The sequence below is a fragment of the Dendropsophus ebraccatus genome, chromosome 8 (assembly GCF_027789765.1).
Source record: "Dendropsophus ebraccatus isolate aDenEbr1 chromosome 8, aDenEbr1.pat, whole genome shotgun sequence".
In the NCBI taxonomy this organism is placed as follows: domain Eukaryota; kingdom Metazoa; phylum Chordata; class Amphibia; order Anura; family Hylidae; genus Dendropsophus; species Dendropsophus ebraccatus.
In genome coordinates this window covers 102,448,744-102,468,106 of record NC_091461.1, presented here as the reverse complement: position 1 = coordinate 102,468,106, position 19,363 = coordinate 102,448,744, and the positions used below count along the sequence as shown (strand labels likewise).

Sequence of the window (19,363 nt, the reverse complement as noted above, 5' to 3'; positions counted from 1 at the left end):
GCACACCGTATAAGTGATTACAGTGCAGTTACATCCAGTGGCTCACATGTGATGCCTTCTACAAGTAAATAAATGATCAGAGTCACTCACTTTTCCTTTTTCTTCTCCATGTTGCCTGGCCATCATGAAGACTTCTCTTGATGATGCATCATCTCTGCATTTCTGGCAAAACTTCACACCAGCATCATCCTCATCTATATACAAAGTCCCTGTTAGTGTCAGGTATGGCAAAAGGCAGTCAGACAAGACACAGACATTGAGCCCTATCTGAACCCACCAACTGTCCCTGCCTACTTGCCACAGACAGCCCTATGCAGCTGCGGACAACCACGATGGCAGTCTCTACACTGATAAAGTATAACACAGAACAGTGACAGACAAAACAAACACAATGGGCCAGAGTAGACAATCCTGGTCAGCAACGGTCGGGCAGCAAAAGTACAAAATCAGAATCCAATAGGCAAGCAGGGATGGTCAGATAATACAAAGCAGAAGGGTCAGAACAAACACTGAATAGCAGAGTTAGAAGCAGGCAGAGACAAGCTCCATAACAAGCAAAGAGTACACAGACTGGGGTTGTTATATAGGAGGCCAGGGTTCTGGTCCAGAATACAATTGGTCCATCCCCCTGATCTCCAAGCACAGGCACCTGACAACAAAACACATCCACTGGCAGGAAGATCTGCCAGTCACAGAAAGAACCAAAACACAGATTAACCATGAAGTGGCCAGACAGAACTCAGCAGGTGAAGTCGGGTGTGTCCATGAAATCAAGTGAGCAGACAAAATAAACCAGTGACTAATGCAAAACAACACACAGAAACAGAACAAAGAAAATCAGCGCCTTCTCAGCCACACAGCACGATGTGCCTACTTTCTTCCCTCATGTAATATTTAGACCCAGTTTGGGTCTGCAAATAGTAGGTAGGCCCCTCTGTGCCTCCATATAAAATATAAGTGCATTCATATAGTAATTATGCCCCATCTGTGCTTCCATATAGTAGTTAGATCCCTCTGTGCCTCCATATAGTAGTTAGGCCTTCCTTATGCATTAATATAGCAGTGTCACAGCCGCGGCGGCGTCCCGCGTTCCGGGCCGCCGCCGCGACCGCTTCCTGCCCCATGCAGCAGCCGGTGTCCATAGTCGGGGACCCGGCGCTGCTATCACCTCGGCCCCGGGGGGCGCCTCACCTCTCCACGCTCCTGTCTCCCGCGGTGCCGGCCGGCGCGCGCGTCCCCGCCTCCTCGGGCGCGCGCGCCGGCTGTCTCAGATTTAAAGGGGCAGTGCGCTCCTAATTGGTAGTTGCACCTAATCACTCCCCTATAAATCCCAGCTTGCCTTGTTCCCTGTGTTGGAGCCTCTACATGCTTCCCATAGCGTTTGGCCCAGCTCCCTGTTGTTCCTGTGTCCTGTCCGTTACCTGGTCCCAAGTCCCTGTTCCTGAGTCCTGTCCGTTACCTGGTCCCAAGTCCCTGTTCCTGGTTCCTGTTCCCCTGTCACTCCACCTGTTCCCGTGTCCAGCCTGTCACGTGCTCTCTCATCTGCAGACTATTGCCTGTGCCATCTCCTGCCACGCCTCGCCTGCCGACACCAGCAACCAAGCCAGGGGTAGCGACCTGGGGGTCGCCTGCCGCAGCAAGTCCATCCCGCCTTGCGGCGGTCTCTGGTGAAAACCAGCGGCCCCTTAGACTCCGCTCCCTGGTGAGGTTTGTGTCATCGCTGGTGCCGGTCCAGTGGATCCACTACTCCGGGCGTTACAGTAGGCTCCAACCATGGATCCCGGCGAGGTGCCCGATCTCCGTGACGTCGCCAGAGTGGTCACTCAGCAGGCGCAACAAATCCAGAAACAGTCACAGCAGATCCAGCAACTCACTGCCGCCTTACAGCAGCAGACTACTGCCCAGCGCACACCACCTCCTGACGCTTCTTCTTCACTCCGACTGGCCCTCCCAAGCAAGTACTCTGGGGACTCTAAGTTGTGCAGAGGATTCTTGACTCAGTGCACCATGCACATTGAACTTTTGAGTAGTCAGTTTTCCACCGAGCGCTCTAAAGTGGCTTTCATCATCAGCCTATTAGAAGGTAGAGCCCTGGCCTGGGCCACGCCACTGTGGGACCGTGATGATCCAGTTGCTGCCAATCTCCGGGCCTTCCTATTCGAGTTTCGCTCCGTCTTTGAGGAACCTGCCCGTGCTTCTTCAGCCGAGACTGCTCTCCTCAACCTCTCTCAAGGCAGCTCCTCTGTTGGTGACTACGCCATCCAGTTCCGCACCCTGGCAGCCGAATTGGACTGGAACGAGGCCGCCCTATTGGCCACCTTCAAGAAGGGCCTGTCTAGTCGTGTGAGAGACGTGCTCGCTGCCCGAGACCTGCCTACCTCCCTGAACGAACTCATTCTACTGGCCACCCGAGTTGATACTCGTTTTTCGGAGAGGGAGGAGGAGGTTCGGCATGAACATTTACTAACCCGTTCCCGTCGCCATCCCCAGCTGGCGCCGGTTTTCCAGAATCCTGACCTTTCGATGTCCCAACCCTCTCCTGAGATTCCTATGCAGGTGGAACGGGCTCACCTGACGCCTGATGAAAGAATCCGGCGCCTGGAGCAGAATCTCTGTCTCTATTGCGGTGGTTCCGATCACTTCCGGCTGGGATGTCCCCTACGTCCCCAAACATCCGGAAAATGCTCGCACCTAGGTCCGGTGGGACAGGTGTCCCTAGGTGTGAATGCCACCATTCCAAGTCTGTCTATGCCAGTTTCCATCCGGACTCTCTCAGGACGAAATCATCAGACTACTGCCTTCCTCGATTCTGGGTCAGCAGGCAGTTTTATTGCGGCAACATTGGTCCAAAGATGGCGGCTACCCGTGACCCGACTAGCCAGGCCCCTGACTATCTCCTCGGTCACAGGCGAAATTCTTACCGACCGTGTGTACTACCAGACCGCACCTTTAGTCCTCCAGGTGGGTCCTTTACATCAAGAAGAGATATCCTTCTACGTCCTGCCCCATTCTTCCCCCGCGGTCCTCCTGGGACTCCCGTGGCTGCAAGAACATGCCCCTCAACTGGACTGGAGAACCGGGGAGATTCTCAGTTGGGGTCAGGACTGTTCCAACCAGTGTCTCAGGTCACCTCAGACCAAGTGTACTATGTCGTTTCCTGTCCCAGCCAAGCCTCTATCTGACCTACCGGCAGAAGACCAAGACTCGGCGGATGCCTTCTCTGCCGAGGTGTACCCTCTCTCCGTACCCAAGACTAAGGTCGGGTCCTCTCACCACCGGGAGAACTTACAGAAGGTCCTCGTCCACAGACCCACAGTCCCTTGCCATGTTTTACCGCCTGATCGCCTAGCACCAGTCGTCACCTCCTCGCTTCGGAGAGTACCCCCCGGAAAGACTCATGTTCACCCTGCGCTTCGAAGAGGTATTTTGAAGTGGGGTCATTCCTCGTTGGAGGCCGGGCACCCTGGAGTCCGTAAGACCGGCCAACGGATCTCTCGCCACTACTGGTGGTCCAGTTTGTTTCAAGATGTCAAAGACTTTGTGGCTTCCTGTGCCATCTGCAGGCAAGAAAGAGGGGGAGGCCAAAGGGGGGGGGGTACTGTCACAGCCGCGGCGGCGTCCCGCGTTCCGGGCCGCCGCCGCGACCGCTTCCTGCCCCATGCAGCAGCCGGTGTCCATAGTCGGGGACCCGGCGCTGCTATCACCTCGGCCCCGGGGGGCGCCTCACCTCTCCACGCTCCTGTCTCCCGCTGTGCCGGCCGGCGCGCGTCCCCGCCTCCTAGGGCGCGCGCGCGCCGGCTGTCTCAGATTTAAAGGGGCAGTGCGCTCCTAATTGGTAGTTGCACCTAATCACTCCCCTATAAATCCCAGCTTGCCTTGTTCCCTGTGTTGGAGCCTCTACATGCTTCCCATAGCGTTTGGCCCAGCTCCCTGTTGTTCCTGTGTCCTGTCCGTTACCTGGTCCCAAGTCCCTGTTCCTGAGTCCTGTCCGTTACCTGGTCCCAAGTCCCTGTTCCTGGTTCCTGTTCCCCTGTCACTCCACCTGTTCCCGTGTCCAGCCTGTCACGTGCTCTCTCATCTGCAGACTATTGCCTGTGCCATCTCCTGCCACGCCTCGCCTGCCGACACCAGCAACCAAGCCAGGGGTAGCGACCTGGGGGTCGCCTGCCGCAGCAAGTCCATCCCGCCTTGCGGCGGTCTCTGGTGAAAACCAGCGGCCCCTTAGACTCCGCTCCCTGGTGAGGTTTGTGTCATCGCTGGTGCCGGTCCAGTGGATCCACTACTCCGGGCGTTACAAGCAGTAAGGCCACTCTGTGACCCCCATATAGAAGTCAAGCTACACTTTGCCTCCATATAGTATAGTAACTGATCAACAAGACCTCTTCTACACTGATAATATATATTGGCGCAGGTCACCAAATGAATTGGGATGTGTCTCTCAAAAGGCAATTTATTAACAACCTTATAAAAATGAATAAAAACTCTTCGTCATGAGCTATAGTACTAGTACAGAATCAAAGCATATAAATACCAAACCTACTTTCAATAAACATTGAATTTGGAAAAAAAAAACTACTAAACCTACTGCAACATCAGTGTCAAACACGGGTATATATATATAGTATAAATGCCCTCTTTGTCTCCATATAGTAATTAGGACTCCTTTGTACATTCATATAGTAGTTTGGCCCCTCTGCGTCTCCATATAGTAATTACACTTCTCTGTGCACCCTATAAAGTAATAAGGACTCTTCGTTTCTCCATATAGACCCCCGTGCCTCCCTATAGACCCCCGTGCCTCTATATAGTAATTGGGTCCCTCTGTCTCCATATAGTAGTTAGGCCTTTCTATCCCCCCCATATAGTAGTAGTCCTCCTCTGTGCATCCATATAGCAGTTAGGCCTCTCTGTGTAGGCAGGCTCCCCAAGTTGGTAGCATCCAAAATGTAGATACAAATCCTGCACATAGTCTTTTTGGTAGATAGGCATCCCCCTTGTAGGTCATCCTACCCCAGTAGGTAGTATTCCCCATGTAGGCATCCCCCTGTAAGTAATCCCCCCTCAGAAGTAATCCCCCGGTATGTAGTATCCCCCATGCAGGCCCCCCTATAGGTAATGCCCACTGGTTGTTAATCCCCCTCAGTAGGTAGTATCCACTTGTAGGTAATCTCTCCCGGTAGTTGGAATTCCTAGTAGGGAGCATCCCCATGTGGGTATACTCTATAGGTAATTCTCCTGGTAGTTACCCCCAAACCCCCTTTAACTTAGAATATTTGTAGGGACAGTGATGGTTGGTGTGCCTTGTGTTAAGTTTCATGTTCAAGTAAAGATCTAGAAAAGATTAAGGATAGCTAGCTATCATCTTATGCTTCATTACCTGACCTCCATCATGTGCTTGTTCTTTTTTGTATTTATCTACTGGTGAGTTATTAAGTTAGCTATTTTTAGATATTTTTTCTTGCGACTCTCTACTTGTCATACTATTCTGTTCTACTGGTAGTCCTGAAGGTATCTTAGTTCTGGGAAACACAGTCAGGATGCAGGAAAGGCCTTACCTATAGATGAAATATAGTTCTGCCATTCAGTGATCAGCTGTTGCCCCAAAAAGGCTCACAATGGGTCTACACATCTGAAGTTGCCATACTGTAGCGCCATACTCCATACTTTTCCTGTACTTACAGAAGCCACAAATTGCGATATACATTGCAATATAGAAACACAGTATATATTTGATAACATATAGAGGTACCGTACATACATACATACATACATACATACAGTACAAACAAACTGCGTACAAATTATTCTAGAATAAAGACATTACATGCCACCATAGACCTATGGACCTTACTGTAGCTCCACGTATCTACGATTCTATACTGGATTCATCCAGAATAGGAGAGAAAATAAAACAATGTATTAGTTCGTGTTACTACTAGAGGACAACACCTTCATAATATGATATTGTGCAGCACACCATATTGGGCAGGGGTCCTCAACTGGCGGACGGCGATCCAAATGCAGATCGCGGAGGCCAGCTGTCCGGACCCCTGCTGCAGCTCAGTATACCTGTATGCTAAGCTTCACTGCTCCCCTCTGCACAGTAACAAGCGCACAGTAAGCAGCACTGACAGAGAGGGAGACATTGGTTCCCTCCCTGTCAGTCACTCTTTCGGCCGCAGCGGTCACAAGAGGCCGCTCTGTGTCTCTGGTGCCAGTACTCGAGTGACATCACTGGAGTGCCGGCGCCAGGACAAGGGGAAAACGGCCTCATGTGGTCGCTCCAGTGTGGCCACAAGAGGGGAAGAGAAGAGGAGACGCCCAGACCCAGGTGAGTATTTTTGTTTTTTTTTATGTTATATACTATATGGGAAGAGGAGCATAGGGGGCTATATAACTGGGGGAGCACACAGCAGGGGTGCTATATACTACTGGTGGAGCACAGGGGGACTTTAAACTACTGGGGGAGCGCACAGGGTGGCTTTATACTACTGGGGAGCACAAAGCGGGGGTCTATATACTACTGGGGGAGCGCACAGGGGGTCTATATACTACTGGGGAGCACAAAGCGGGGTTATATATACTACTGGGGGAGCACACAGCGGGGGCTATATACTACTGGGGAGCGCAAAGCAGGGGTCTATATGCTACTAGATGAGCGCAGAGGGGGCTATATGGGAGGGGGAGCACACAGGGGCTCTATATACTACTGGGGATTACAAAGCGGGGTCTATATACTACTGGGGGAGCGCACAGGGGGGCTATATACTACTGGGGAGTGCACAGGGGGGCTATATACTACTGGAGGAGCGCACAGGGGGACTATATACTACTGGGGGAGCGTACAGGGGGACTACATACTACTGGGGGAGCACACGGGGACTATATACTACTGGGAGAGCGCACAGAGGGGCTATATACAACTGGGGGTGCGTACAGGGGGACTATTTACTACTGGAAGAGAACACAGGGCTATATACTTCTTGGGGAGTGCACAGGGGGGCTATATACTACTGGGGGAGTGCACAGGGGGACTATGTACTACTGGGGCAGCGCACAGGGGTCTATATACTACTGGAGGAGCAACAGGGGGCTATATACTACTGGGGGAGCGCAGCATGTTTACTAATGATGTTCAGCTCAGACCTTCACCTCACAATAGACCCTGGTAAGTGGACCTTCACTAAAAGTTGTTGCATACCCCTGATATAGGGGCTAGCCTGCAGCTCAATGATACAAATATATGGCTCCATGCACATGTCATATGTGTGAAGCATTATTTAGTCCATGACATTCTAGCACCAATATGAATGTGGTCATGGATGCTGTGTCCCTGCTTCCAGTGAATCCTTCACTGACATGCATAAACAGCTCCCTGCGCAGTCCTCCTTTGATTCTGACATCGTTTACCCACACAATGGCTTCTATGGGAGCTAAAATTACCCTAATCAACACTTTTGTTTCCCAACTTTGCGGGGACAACATTATGCAGGTAAAACAAGAGATCATAATGAAAAATGACAAGATTTCTATGAAGTATACGTAAAACCCACAGCCGTGCTGCATAGACAAGCCTTATAAGGATGGCAAAAGGAAATGTTATATGTACCATGGTTAGATGCTATTATAAAGTATAGCGTATCCTTATTCAATCATCCATAGAACAGACATTGCCGACATCTTCCCATAAATAGATGTCTCAATATAATGTATTTCAGTATCTGCGCAGTTTTGCCACACTGTTAGTTTAGTGAGATAAAGCAAGTAAAGAAAACTGGCCTCTGTGCAATCCACTCAGTCTCCTCCTCCCTCTGCGCCCCCCCCCTCCAGGAGACAAAGATCATGTGACCACTGTCTCACATTCAGTTTGTTTGCTGAGCACACAATGAGTATCCAGTTTGACAGGGGTGAAGGGGGGGGGGGGTGGGAGGGGCATGGTAAAGAGGGGATGCATGGCCAGGAGGGGCAGGGTTATGGTTGTAGAAAAAAACAGGATGTTCTGAGCATGCACCGCAAAGGCTACTGAGAAATGTAGTCTGTTTGCAGTGCAAGGGAAGGGAAACAGCAAGAGATATGGAGCGGGGCTACTGTAAAACCAAATGAAGGGTGTTAGGGGGGAACATAAGGTAAGAACCTTGCATTATTTGGAAGTTTTTTTTAAACAAGGTTGCCTGGAGTTCCCCTTTGACATAGTTGTCTCGTGGTTTTGGGTCTAAATAAATGCATCATCTACATGGGGTTGGTATGTTTTCCCTAATATTGTCTGCATTACTGCTGTATGCAGTCCTATCATGTCTGTTACTGTCTGCTGAGGTTCTCTGTCTAAACCATCATGTGTTATACTGTCAGTTCAGCTAATGTATCTAAGACAATTATGATCTGTCTGATACTGATGTATCTAATAGTGATGAGCGAGCATGCTTCTCGCGATACTCCAGAAAATGGCATCATCCTTTTCCTGTAAGTTTGGGTGCAATCTCTCAGCCAATCAATATGCAGCAAAGAAGAAATAGTAAAAAGAGGTACAGAGGCTCCAGCGCTGCTACTGTAAGACCATCACGGGACTCCGATATTTTGAGATCAAAGTGGGTTTTATTTCAAAACAGAGCATGAGGTTAACATGTTTCGGGAAAAAAACTCTCCCTTCCTCTGAACCAGTATGCATAAACAAGATAGACACAGTCAGGTTTAAAAAGTGGTAAAAAGCCCGCCAAACCCGCCCCCCGAGGGGAGGGGGGAGGAGGACTAGATGTAAACATGGTATGAAATTGTACAAATGTAAACATAAACATGAATAGTAGACAGTAGGTAATAGAGAAATTCAACTTAACGTTAATAGGATCAGTGGGAGGATACTGTCTTTACAGTGGATGGCCGCTGTCAGTGCGCGGCAAGTGAGCGGGACCGGGAGCTGGAGAATCCGACAGTCAGCCGTGTGGACAAGCGGCCGCTGTCAGTGAGTGGTGCGATCCTGAATCCCCATACCGCCGTCGTGGTGTTCAAAAGGGGCGGAGCTACGAGCGGGATCAGGCGGGCGGCTGAATCGGAGCGGGCATGAGTGAAATTGTCACTAGTATCGGACAGCGACCCAGGTGAGTATGTAATTGCTGAATATGGTGGGAACTAAAATATGGGACGTCATGAGTGGATATATAAAAATGAGATACAAAGTCTATGGGAAGTAGAGCATAGCTAGGGAGAAGAATAAACAGGAGAATTATAGCATGATGTATAAATGTAGGCGCGATGGGGATACAGTTCTGGACACATATTAGGTGGATAGGTTGAATATATGGATAATTGGGTAAATAAATAAATAAATAAATTATGCTCAATGTGGGGATGGTGGAAATGAATTAATATACACCTGAAAAAATATAAATAGAAAGAATAGAATAATTATACATGTTGATATATAAAAATACATACATAAATCATAAATTCATGAGTTGCATATATAGCTGCAAATAATAAATATAAAAAATACATATACAAAAATATATAAAATATAAAAATGTATATAAAAGAATGTGTGTGTATATATATATATATATATATATATATATATATATAACATAAATGCGGAGGGATGTATAATACATATATATAAATAAATGGACCTCATGAATAACATGTTGATGATGCAAAAGGTACCAATGTTTAAGGGATGTAGTACATATAATGTACAGTAGGTGGTAAGACGAATGAAGACATATGGGGGGGGGGGGGGAATTTACATGGATATACAGGTGGATGCTGCTAGTTGTGTGCATTCTCGATGTACTCGTTTAGTCCTTGGGGGACCAAAGCTTTTAGTTTAAAGATCCAGAAGTTTTCTCATCTGCGTAGTCTTTGGAATTTCTGGCCCCCTGTTGAGATGGTCTCGATGGGTGTGATAGTAAATCCTGAGAAGTTACAATTATTGCAGGTTGCCGCATGACGTGATACGCTGTGGAGCAGGAATCCTCTTTCGAAGTTTGATCGATGTTGATTCACACGGGCACGGAGCGGTTGAGTAGTGTGACCGACATATTGGATTCCGCAGGAGCAGGTGAGCAGATAAATGACATAGGAAGAGCTACATGAGATGTAAGATTTGATCTGGAAAACATCACCAGTGGTGGTGGATCTGAAGCTTGTAGCTCTGTTGGTGATATTGAGACATTTGCACTTGTTGATCCCGCATTTATAGCTCCCTAGTGATTTGGCCAGGAATGACATGGTGGTTTGGTTATTGCTGCTCGTAGTACTCCTCAGTTTACTAGGTGCTAGAATATTTTTAAGGGAACTTGCTCTTCTGAAAGTGATGGCTGGACATTGGTAGGGTATCTTTCAAGAATGGATCGTTCTGGAGGATTTTCCAATGGTTTTTCAGAATGGTTTTGATGCCCTTGTTGTCTGAAGAGTAGGTCGTGATGAAGTTCAGCTGGAAATCTTTTTTGGGGGTCTGTTCGGGGGGTGTGGTACTATTTTCTCCCTGGTTGGAGGCATTGTTGTTGATTTGAAAGTGCTGCTCTCTTCCGAGAATTGTGGATGAGGGAAGCGGGATACTTTTTGGCAAGGAAACGTTTTGTTATGGTTCTGCTTTGGATCCTGTAGTCACTGGCCCTAGTGCAATTTCTGTGTATCCTGCGCAATTGGCCAAAGGGTATATTATTGAGCCATTTGGTGTAGTAGCCATTCTGGTAGTGGAGGTAGCTGTTACCATCGACACATTTGAAAAAAGTTTTGGTGAGAATGCTGGTACCTTCGTGAAAGACCACTATATCAAGGAATTCCGCATTATTTTGGTATAGATTATGTGTGAATTCCAAACCCCAGTTGTTAGCGTTAATGTCCCTTATGAAATCCAATATCTCTGATTCGCTACCATCCCAGATGATGAATATGTCATCAATGTAACGACAATAATGAATACATTTATGGAATAGTGGATGTTGGTAGATGATATTGTCTTCGAAGTCTCCCACAAATAAATTTGCAAAACTGGGCGCAAATGTACTGCCCATAGCGGTCCCACGGTTTTGTTTGTAGATCTTACTGTTGAATTGGAAAATGTTGTGTTGTAGGATGAATTGGATGGCGTCTAGGATGAAATCTTTCTGGGCAGGTGGCATCTTAGGATTCTTGTTAAGGAATTCCCGGACTGAGTGTCCTCCCAACTTGTGGTCAATAACGGTGTAGAGTGAGGAAATGTCCATTGTGACGAACAGAAAGTTTTCTTGCCAGATAAGTGAGGTGATTTGTTGGATGAAGTGGGAGGAGTCATGCGTATAGGACTTGAGGGTTTGTACGTGTCCTTGTAGAAAGGTATCAACATAGCATGATAGATTGGGCATGATGGAGTTTATGCCCGAAATAATGGGTCGGCCTGGGGGTCTGGTGGCATTTTTGTGAATTTTGGGCAAATAGTAGAAGGTCGCCAGTGTTGGTTCGATGATGTTAAGGAATTCATGTTTGAAGTGGATTAGTTTCCAAGGTGGTGTAGAATTGTGTGTCGGAGAGTAATCTGTCGGCTTCCTGGAGGTAGTCTTCTCTGTTTAGGAGTACTATGCCTCCGCCTTTATCTGCTGGTTTGATTACTAGTGAGGTGTCCTTGGATAGGTTTTGGAGGACCTTTTTCTCTGAAAGTGAAAGGTTTTGAGTAATGTTGGCGGGCCCGCGTAGCAGGGATTCAAAGGCCGACATGATCATGGAGGAGAATGTTTCCAGGTAATTGTCTTGGCTTTGCAGTGGATAAAAAATTGACTTAGGTTTTAGTCCGCTGTTGATAGCGGGGGGGGGGGGGCTCATCGGGCAGAGTGGCATCTCGGACGGGGTGGAGAACTTGTGGTTGGACTCCTTGATTTTAAAGTGTCTTTTGAGCGTGAGTTTCCTGATAAAGGAATTAAGATCTAAAAACAGGTCAAAGTCATTACTTCTAGACGTGGGGCAGAAATTGAGGCCTTTTTCTAAAATATTTGTTTCAATGTGGTTGAGGGTGCGTTTGGAAAGGTTGAAGATTTTCACTTTCTCAATAGGGTCTGGTTCTATCGTTGATTTTGGGGGTCCTTTCTGTTTCTTTTGTCTCTTAAATCTTTTGGTGGCTCCTCCTCTAGATCCTTTCTTTCTTTTCTTTCTATATATTTTTGTATATATATTTTTTATATTTTTATTTGCAGCTATATATGCAATTCATGAATTTATGATTTATGTATGTATTTTTATATATCAACATGTATAATTATTCTATTCTATTCTTTCTATTTATATTTTTTCAGGTGTATATTAATTCATTTCCACCATCCCCACATTGAGCATAATTTCTTTATTTATTTATTTACCCAATTATCCATATATTCAACCTATCCACCTAATATGTGTCCAGAACTGTATCCCCATCGCGCCTACATTTATACATCATGCTATAATTCTCCTGTTTATTCTTCTCCCTAGCTACGCTCTACTTCCCATAGACTTTGTATCTCATTTTTATATATCCACTCATGACGTCCCAAATTTAAGTTCCCACCATATTCAGCAATTACATACTCACCAGCGTCCCTGTCCGATACTAGTGACAATTTCACTCATGCCCGCTCCGATTCAGCACACCCGGCTGATCCTGCTTGTAGCTCCGCCCCTTTTGAACACCGCGACGGCGGTATGGGGATTCAGGATCGCACCACTCACTGACAGCGGCCGCTTGTCCACGCGGCCGACTGTCGGATTCTCCAGTACCCGGTCCCGCTCACTTGTCGCGTACTGACAGCGGCCATCCACTGTAAAGACAGTATCCTCCCACTGATCCTATTAACGTTAAGTTAAATTTCTCTATTACCTACTGTTTACTATTCATGTTTATGTTTACATTTGTACAATTTCATACCATGTTTACATCTAGTCCTCCTCCCCCCTCCCCTCGGGGGGCGGGTTTGGCGGGCTTTTTACCACTTTTTAAACCTGACTGTGTCTATCTTGTTTATGCATACGGATTCTGAGGGAGGGAGAGTTTTTTCCCGAAACATGTTAACCTCATGCTCTGTTTTGAAATAAAACCCACTTTGATCTCAAAATATCGGAGTCCCGTGATGGTCTTACAGTAGCAGCGCTGGAGCCTCTGTACCTCTTTTTACTATTTCTACTTCGCTGTATTCCTATACGGGCCCCCCGGTGGGAGCATCCCGTCCGATGGTACGTCTAGCTTAGCAGCCGCTGGGACCAGGACATCTCTACACAACTCAACCCTTATTGGGTAATACGCATCAAGCCCAAGTGGCTTTTAGGTGAGCGCAATACCTCCCTACCTATCATCTAATTTATCCTAAGGTGTTACACGATGCGCCGATGCCGTGTTTTTGCTCTCTTTCTTTCACCAATCAATACGCAGGAGACTCTTTGGTACATTGTGCGATGATGTGGGACCCATACATGTCAATAGCAGCAATTGGTTGGCCAGATCAGGTGACCTGGGCATATAAAAATCTGGGCCGGCGGTGCTTGCCTCACATGCATGCTGGAAGCGATTAGGGACAGAGCTGCTGATTGTCCGGGAGAGCGTTAGGGAGGGGATTAGCATTCCTGTAGGCAGGGATACTAGAGAAAGAACCCAACAGCCCTTGTAAGGGCTTAAAATCTTAATTTATTTTTTTTGAGTACTTCTGACTGCTGGCTGGGACTTGCAGTGCAGCTACCACGATCTAAGCTACACACTGTGGGGATCGACTGCTGCCAGAAACAGTGTTAGGAAACGAAATAGCATTCCTGTAGGCAGGCATACTAGAAAAAGAGCCTTTGTAAGGGCTTAAAATCTTAATTTTTTTGGAGGACTCCAGACTGCTGGCTGGGACTTGCAGTGCAGCTACCACAATCTTAGCTGCACACTGTGGGGATCAACTGCTGCCAGAAACAGTGTTAGGGAGGGAATTACCGTTCCTTTAGGCAGGCATACTAGAGAAAGAACCCAACAGCCCTAATCTGCAATTTCAATTTTCAAATCAAATCGTCTTCAATTCAAATGCTATTTTGCAGGGCTGTCAGGTCATCTATTGTATCTCCAAGGTACACGCCACACCTAAAAGGAACACACAGTGAAAATGGTGGATCCTAATTTTGGATCCTTGTGTTGTCCATTGGTGGGTGGATGTAAACTTGTGGGTGTCCTCTGCCGTCCTTTCATTTTGTAGCTGTTTCAAAGGCAGTAGTCAGCAGCTCGGTAAAGGCCACTTTATGGCCTGTTTTTTTAATCTTCAATTTTAATTTTAAAATCAAATCAACTTCAATTCAAATGCTATTTTGCAGGGCTTTCAGGTCATCTATTATATCTCCAAGATACACGCCACAGCTAAAAGGAACAGACAGTGGAAATGGTGGAAAAAGTCCAGCCACTACTACCGCACTTGCCCTCTCTTAGATACTCTTTACAGGATTAAAAGTGTATTCATTCAAATTCTAGGGCCTCTTAAGAAGAATGTATTGTTATTTCTTCGTCCCTACCTCCAATGATTTTGCCCCTCATGAACAACTGCATGAGGGTGTGAGGCTAAATTTAGCCTTTTTTTTATTGGATGATTGTATTGTGCATTTCATACCGTGTTATTGCTGGATACAAACTTAAATAAATAAAAAAAAAATCAAGCTTCAAACTCAAAATTCAAACTAATTCGAATTCGAACTAATAAATAAAATAAACATAAATTTTAAATTCGGTCTTCAGAACAAAAGAGGTGGGGAGAAGTGGTGAGTGACATGATACTGGCAAAATTACCCCAACTGCTAAAGTAGTCAGGGGGTGTCATGCCCCAGCCCTGGTCAGTCTAGTAAATTAAAAATACAAGTTATTAAGAGGGAGGAAGGGAGCAGTCAGCTTGTCAGGCACTGGCAGAGGAACACTCTCCAAGGCCTTTGACCTTCAAAGTGACCTTAAGGCTTTTGACCTTGGTGCCTTGCCCATCTTCGTCTGGGTCAGCACTATTATCTTGAGGTTGACCACCAGGCTGTTGACCAGAATTTGGTGTAATGGTGCGATTAGGCAGCCTTAGAGGCATCTATGCATGCTGCCCCTACAGTTTCCTGTCCATTTCCATGGTGTTTCCATAATTTTCTGAGGTTGACAGGTTCTCACACAACCTTCCCTGGGCCGAGCTTGGGTCCCCTGCAAAAATGCTTGAGTCTCCCATTGACTTCAATGGGGTTCGTTACTCGAAACGAGCACCCGAGCATCGGGAAATATTCGACTCGAGTATCGAGCACCCGAGCATTTTAGTACTCGCTCATCACTAGTATCTAATCCTCTTATATTTAATATGTGTTATATCAGCCTGGTAGATAAATAGCCTATATGACTCCTCGGGTCTCTGGGTCGGGAGCTCTGAGGAGATGAAACAAATTACATAAGTTTGGCTTCTTCTGATGCGCTCTGTGAGTCTCGCCTAAAGGGAGGGACATCTGCTAAATGGGAGATTACATGTCACAATTATAAATATCTGGATTCTTCCTCTGCTGGAGATTTTCTATATGCTGAGATGATTTAATGACTTGCAGAAACCAAGTATCCTTCTAATTCCCTAATTTTTGCAAGGAAGGTGAAAATCCCGATCAATGATACAATGTTACCAGCTTTATAATGACATTACCATCGCTGTGCACATAACCTCACATCCACAGAGCATATGGTAATTGTGTTACACCTCCAAATCACATTACTCCTGAGAGTCTGATGAGGATGGAGCGACCTGTGACCTAGCCCTGCCTGGTGACAATCTTATTTTCCCATCCTGATGATATATATTCAGTGATTACAGGTCAACCCTGTGCAAGAAAAGGACAAAATGTCACTTACTGTTTAATTCTACATATAATATTGAGTTACTCTGCAAGTCATTTGCTATATGCATTAATAGAGCAAGAGATAGATAGATAGATAGATAGATAGATAGATAGATAGATAGATAGATAGATAGATAGGGAGCTCACTCTAGTCCAGACTCTCTTTTCTCTTTCCCTATGGGGAGGAAATCCTATTGTAGCCTACAGGAATCAAGCTTAGAGTGAGGAAAGGTGGAAAGTGTGGTGACCCCCTGCGGTGGTGTGGAGGAGGTACGGCCAGTCACTTGCCAGATGGTAGAGTGTGACGCCACTGCGGTGGTGGTTGGCCGAGATATAGCCGGGCCCAAAGATGTTATGTCGTGATTCCAGATGTTATGTCGTGAATCAGAAGAGTAGAGAGGAGGATGTTGTGAGAGTCCCAACCCAATTAGTGCTGTGCTCCACCGATGTGTTGAAAGATGAGGTAGAAGAATACTTGAGAAGAAAGAGAAAATACTTGTGCCTGTGTTTTGACCTTTGGGTCTTCGCACCACCTATTGCCCTACCAGTGTCGGGGGACCCGTCCTAGTGGGTGACACAAGCCCCAGTCCTTGATACCTGGGATGAGCGGAATGCTAATGGTTCCCTGTCCTCACCCGCGCTGTGAGAAAGAGTTCATAGGCTTCTAGCAACTTTTCTCTATCCAGATCAGTTCCTAGCCTTTGTGGATACTGTCCTGCACTGTGACTTTCCTTGTCCACGGCGTGGGTTGAGATGATTTCTGACTTGTCCTCTCTAAGGAAGAGTTTAACACTGCATAGTGTCAAATGGAGTTACTTGAAGAGGAAAGGTTAAGTTCATGTGCCTGAGTCTGCTTCTGGACTGCACACTGAGACTGGGGACCTGGCAGAGGGCCAGGGCCCAACTAGACTGCTGTAGAGAGCGTTATGGCTTGTGTCCTTCCTCTACAGAGCCCAGTGACAAAAGACCTCTACACTTCCTCTACCCATGTGACTTCCTATCTACAGCCTCCTATATAGTGCGCTGTGAATGAGTGAAGAGTGCACACAGAAGAAGTAAAGAGATGTGACAGGACAGAAGAAGAGAACACACTGCTTGGTCTGCAGATCCATGTGACATACCAATAAACAATAACCCTTACAGTTCTACAGCTGTGCATCAATTAAGTATACACACCTACAATAGTGACATCTTGTGGCGAAACGTTAACCACTGACTGACCAAAAAGTACAAGCGAGGGGTGTAAACAATAGCAACACCCGTGGTGGGACACCATGGAAAGCACCTAATCTCCACCTTCCATTAGTTAGGCCTCAGAGGCCAGACAATTTGGGGTACATATATTCTGTAGAGATGAGCGAACTTTAGACATGAGTGAATTTGCTAAAAGGCATACATAGCCAGCTGTAAGTTGTAGCCATGTTTTTCATGCACTGCATTCACCTTCTCCAGGCAGTGGGATTTGTACAAACCCAAAACTTTCGGCAGGTTCGCTCATCTCTAGTATTCTGATATAAAGGGAGATTACACTAGGAAGCGTCACACCTATTCCAATCTGTGGCGATCTGTGGAGATTCAGACTCATCGTCAAAAGACTTTCACCTTTAAGGCATTATCAAGGCTTTAATGAATATTTAATGAATATTTCTACTCTGCACATACAGTATCACTGGGAGGCAACCAGCATGCCCCCTTTAATGCAAGGACTAGTGTATGTACCTCAAAAGTGATAAGGCAGACCACAGTCTGTTCAGAAACTCCAGTTTTGCCCCAGAGGTGCATCCACACTCTAGACCTCATTGTATATGTTACTCTTTAAATGATTATATGTCAGGACCTGGGGCGCCCACCCGGCTCCCGGTTCTGCCAGGATGCACGGCCGGCCTGACAGGGAAGCCGACTGCGTCCCTAGGGATTGTCCTGTCCGGTTGCTAGAGGCCCCCCAATGGCGTCCCCAGCAGCCAGCCTGGTTGCTGGGGGCGAAGCGACGCTTATCTTTTATGTAGCCGTGGCTGGGGCTTCACCATCCCCGGCCGATCGGCAAACGTGAAATGTGTTACAGTCATTAGAACTGACAGCTGACACCACCAGTCAGCTGTCAGAGTGTTGCCGGACATGGACCCCCAGCCCCAATAACACCTGGGGATGGGACTCCAGGCTCCATAAGTATCTTCCCCTGTGTTCCATTCCTTGTGTGCGATAGTGCCTACTTTACTGGTGTATCTTCACTTAGCGTTATTTCCTGCATCGCATTTCTGGTTATCTAAATTCTGGCTCTTAACTTTTTGACTACCCTCTTGGATTTCGGGCAGTGGCGAAATTAGAGGGGGGCAAAGGGGGCGGCCGCCCCCGGGCCCACCAAGGCTGGGGGCCCCCCGGGCCGGTCCCCCCCAGTACGCTTAAGAGCCGCAGAGGCCGGATGTTAATTAGGCTGCTCTGCCACTTTAAGGCTGCCCGGAAGTAGCGGCCGCTGCACTCAGGGCAGACACTGCAGCTTCCTGTCTGTGTGTCTGCTCACTCTATACCAGGGCAGAAGAGACACAGACAGGACCCCCTCCTCACAGCCCGGGCCCCTCCCCCACTCCCTCACTACCTCCTCCGGCTGCTTCCTGCTCTCCTGGATGTCGGGACAGAAGAAGAGGAGGGGCCCAGAGTCCGACTGTGAGGAGAAGATCAGAGAACTGCACCACATGGCCCCCTCAGAGCTTCCCTGCAATTACAGTAAGTGCTGTGTGTCCTGGGTGCATGGGATGTGTGTGTCCTGGGTGCATGGGATGTGTGTGTCCTGGGTGCATGGGATGTTTGTGTGCCCTGGGTGCATGGGATGTGTGTGTGTCCTGGGTGCATGGGATGTGTGTGTGTCCTGGGTGCATGAGATGTGTGTGTGTCCTGGGTGCATGGGATGTGTGTGTCCTGGGTGCATGGGATGTGTGTGTGTCCTGGGTGCATGGGATGTGTGTGTGTCCTGGGTGCATGGGATGTGTGTGTCCTGGGTGCATGGGATGTGTGTGCCCTGGGTGCATGTGATGTGTGTGTGTCCTGGGTGCATGAGATGTGTGTGTCCTGGGTGCATGGGATGTGTGTGTCCTGGGTGCATGGGATGTGTGTGTGTGTCCTGGGTGCATGGGATGTGTGTGTGTCCTGGGTGCATGGGATGTGTGTGTGTCCTGGGTGCATGGGATGTGTGTGTCCCTGGGTGCATGGGATGTGTGTGTCCTGGGTGCATGGGATGTGTCTGTGTCCTGGGTGCATGGGATGTGTCTGTGTCCTGGGTGCATGGGATGTGTGTGTGTGTGTGTGTGTGTCCTGGGTGCATGGGATGTGTGTGTCCTGGGTGCATGGGATGTGTGTGCCCTGGGTGCATGTGATGTGTGTGTGTCCTGGGTGCATGAGATGTGTGTGTGTCCTGGGTGCATGGGATGTGTGTGTGTCCTGGGTGCATGGGATGTGTGTGTGTCCTGGGTGCATGGGATGTGTGTGTCCCTGGGTGCATGGGATGTGTGTGTCCTGGGTGCATGGGATGTGTCTGTGTCCTGGGTGCATGGGATGTGTCTGT

The 19,363-nt window shown here is 47.7% G+C and overlaps 1 long non-coding RNA gene across 1 annotated transcript in view; it reads right to left on the bottom strand.

Moving 5' to 3' along the window:
• Positions 1-19,363, bottom strand: part of LOC138798788 (uncharacterized) — a 41,999-nt gene that overhangs the window by 13,083 nt on the left and 9,553 nt on the right. Inside the window, exon 2 of the long non-coding RNA XR_011364164.1 lies at positions 91-194. This is a non-coding gene — a long non-coding RNA (uncharacterized lncRNA). The remainder of the gene's footprint in view (positions 1-90; positions 195-19,363) is intronic.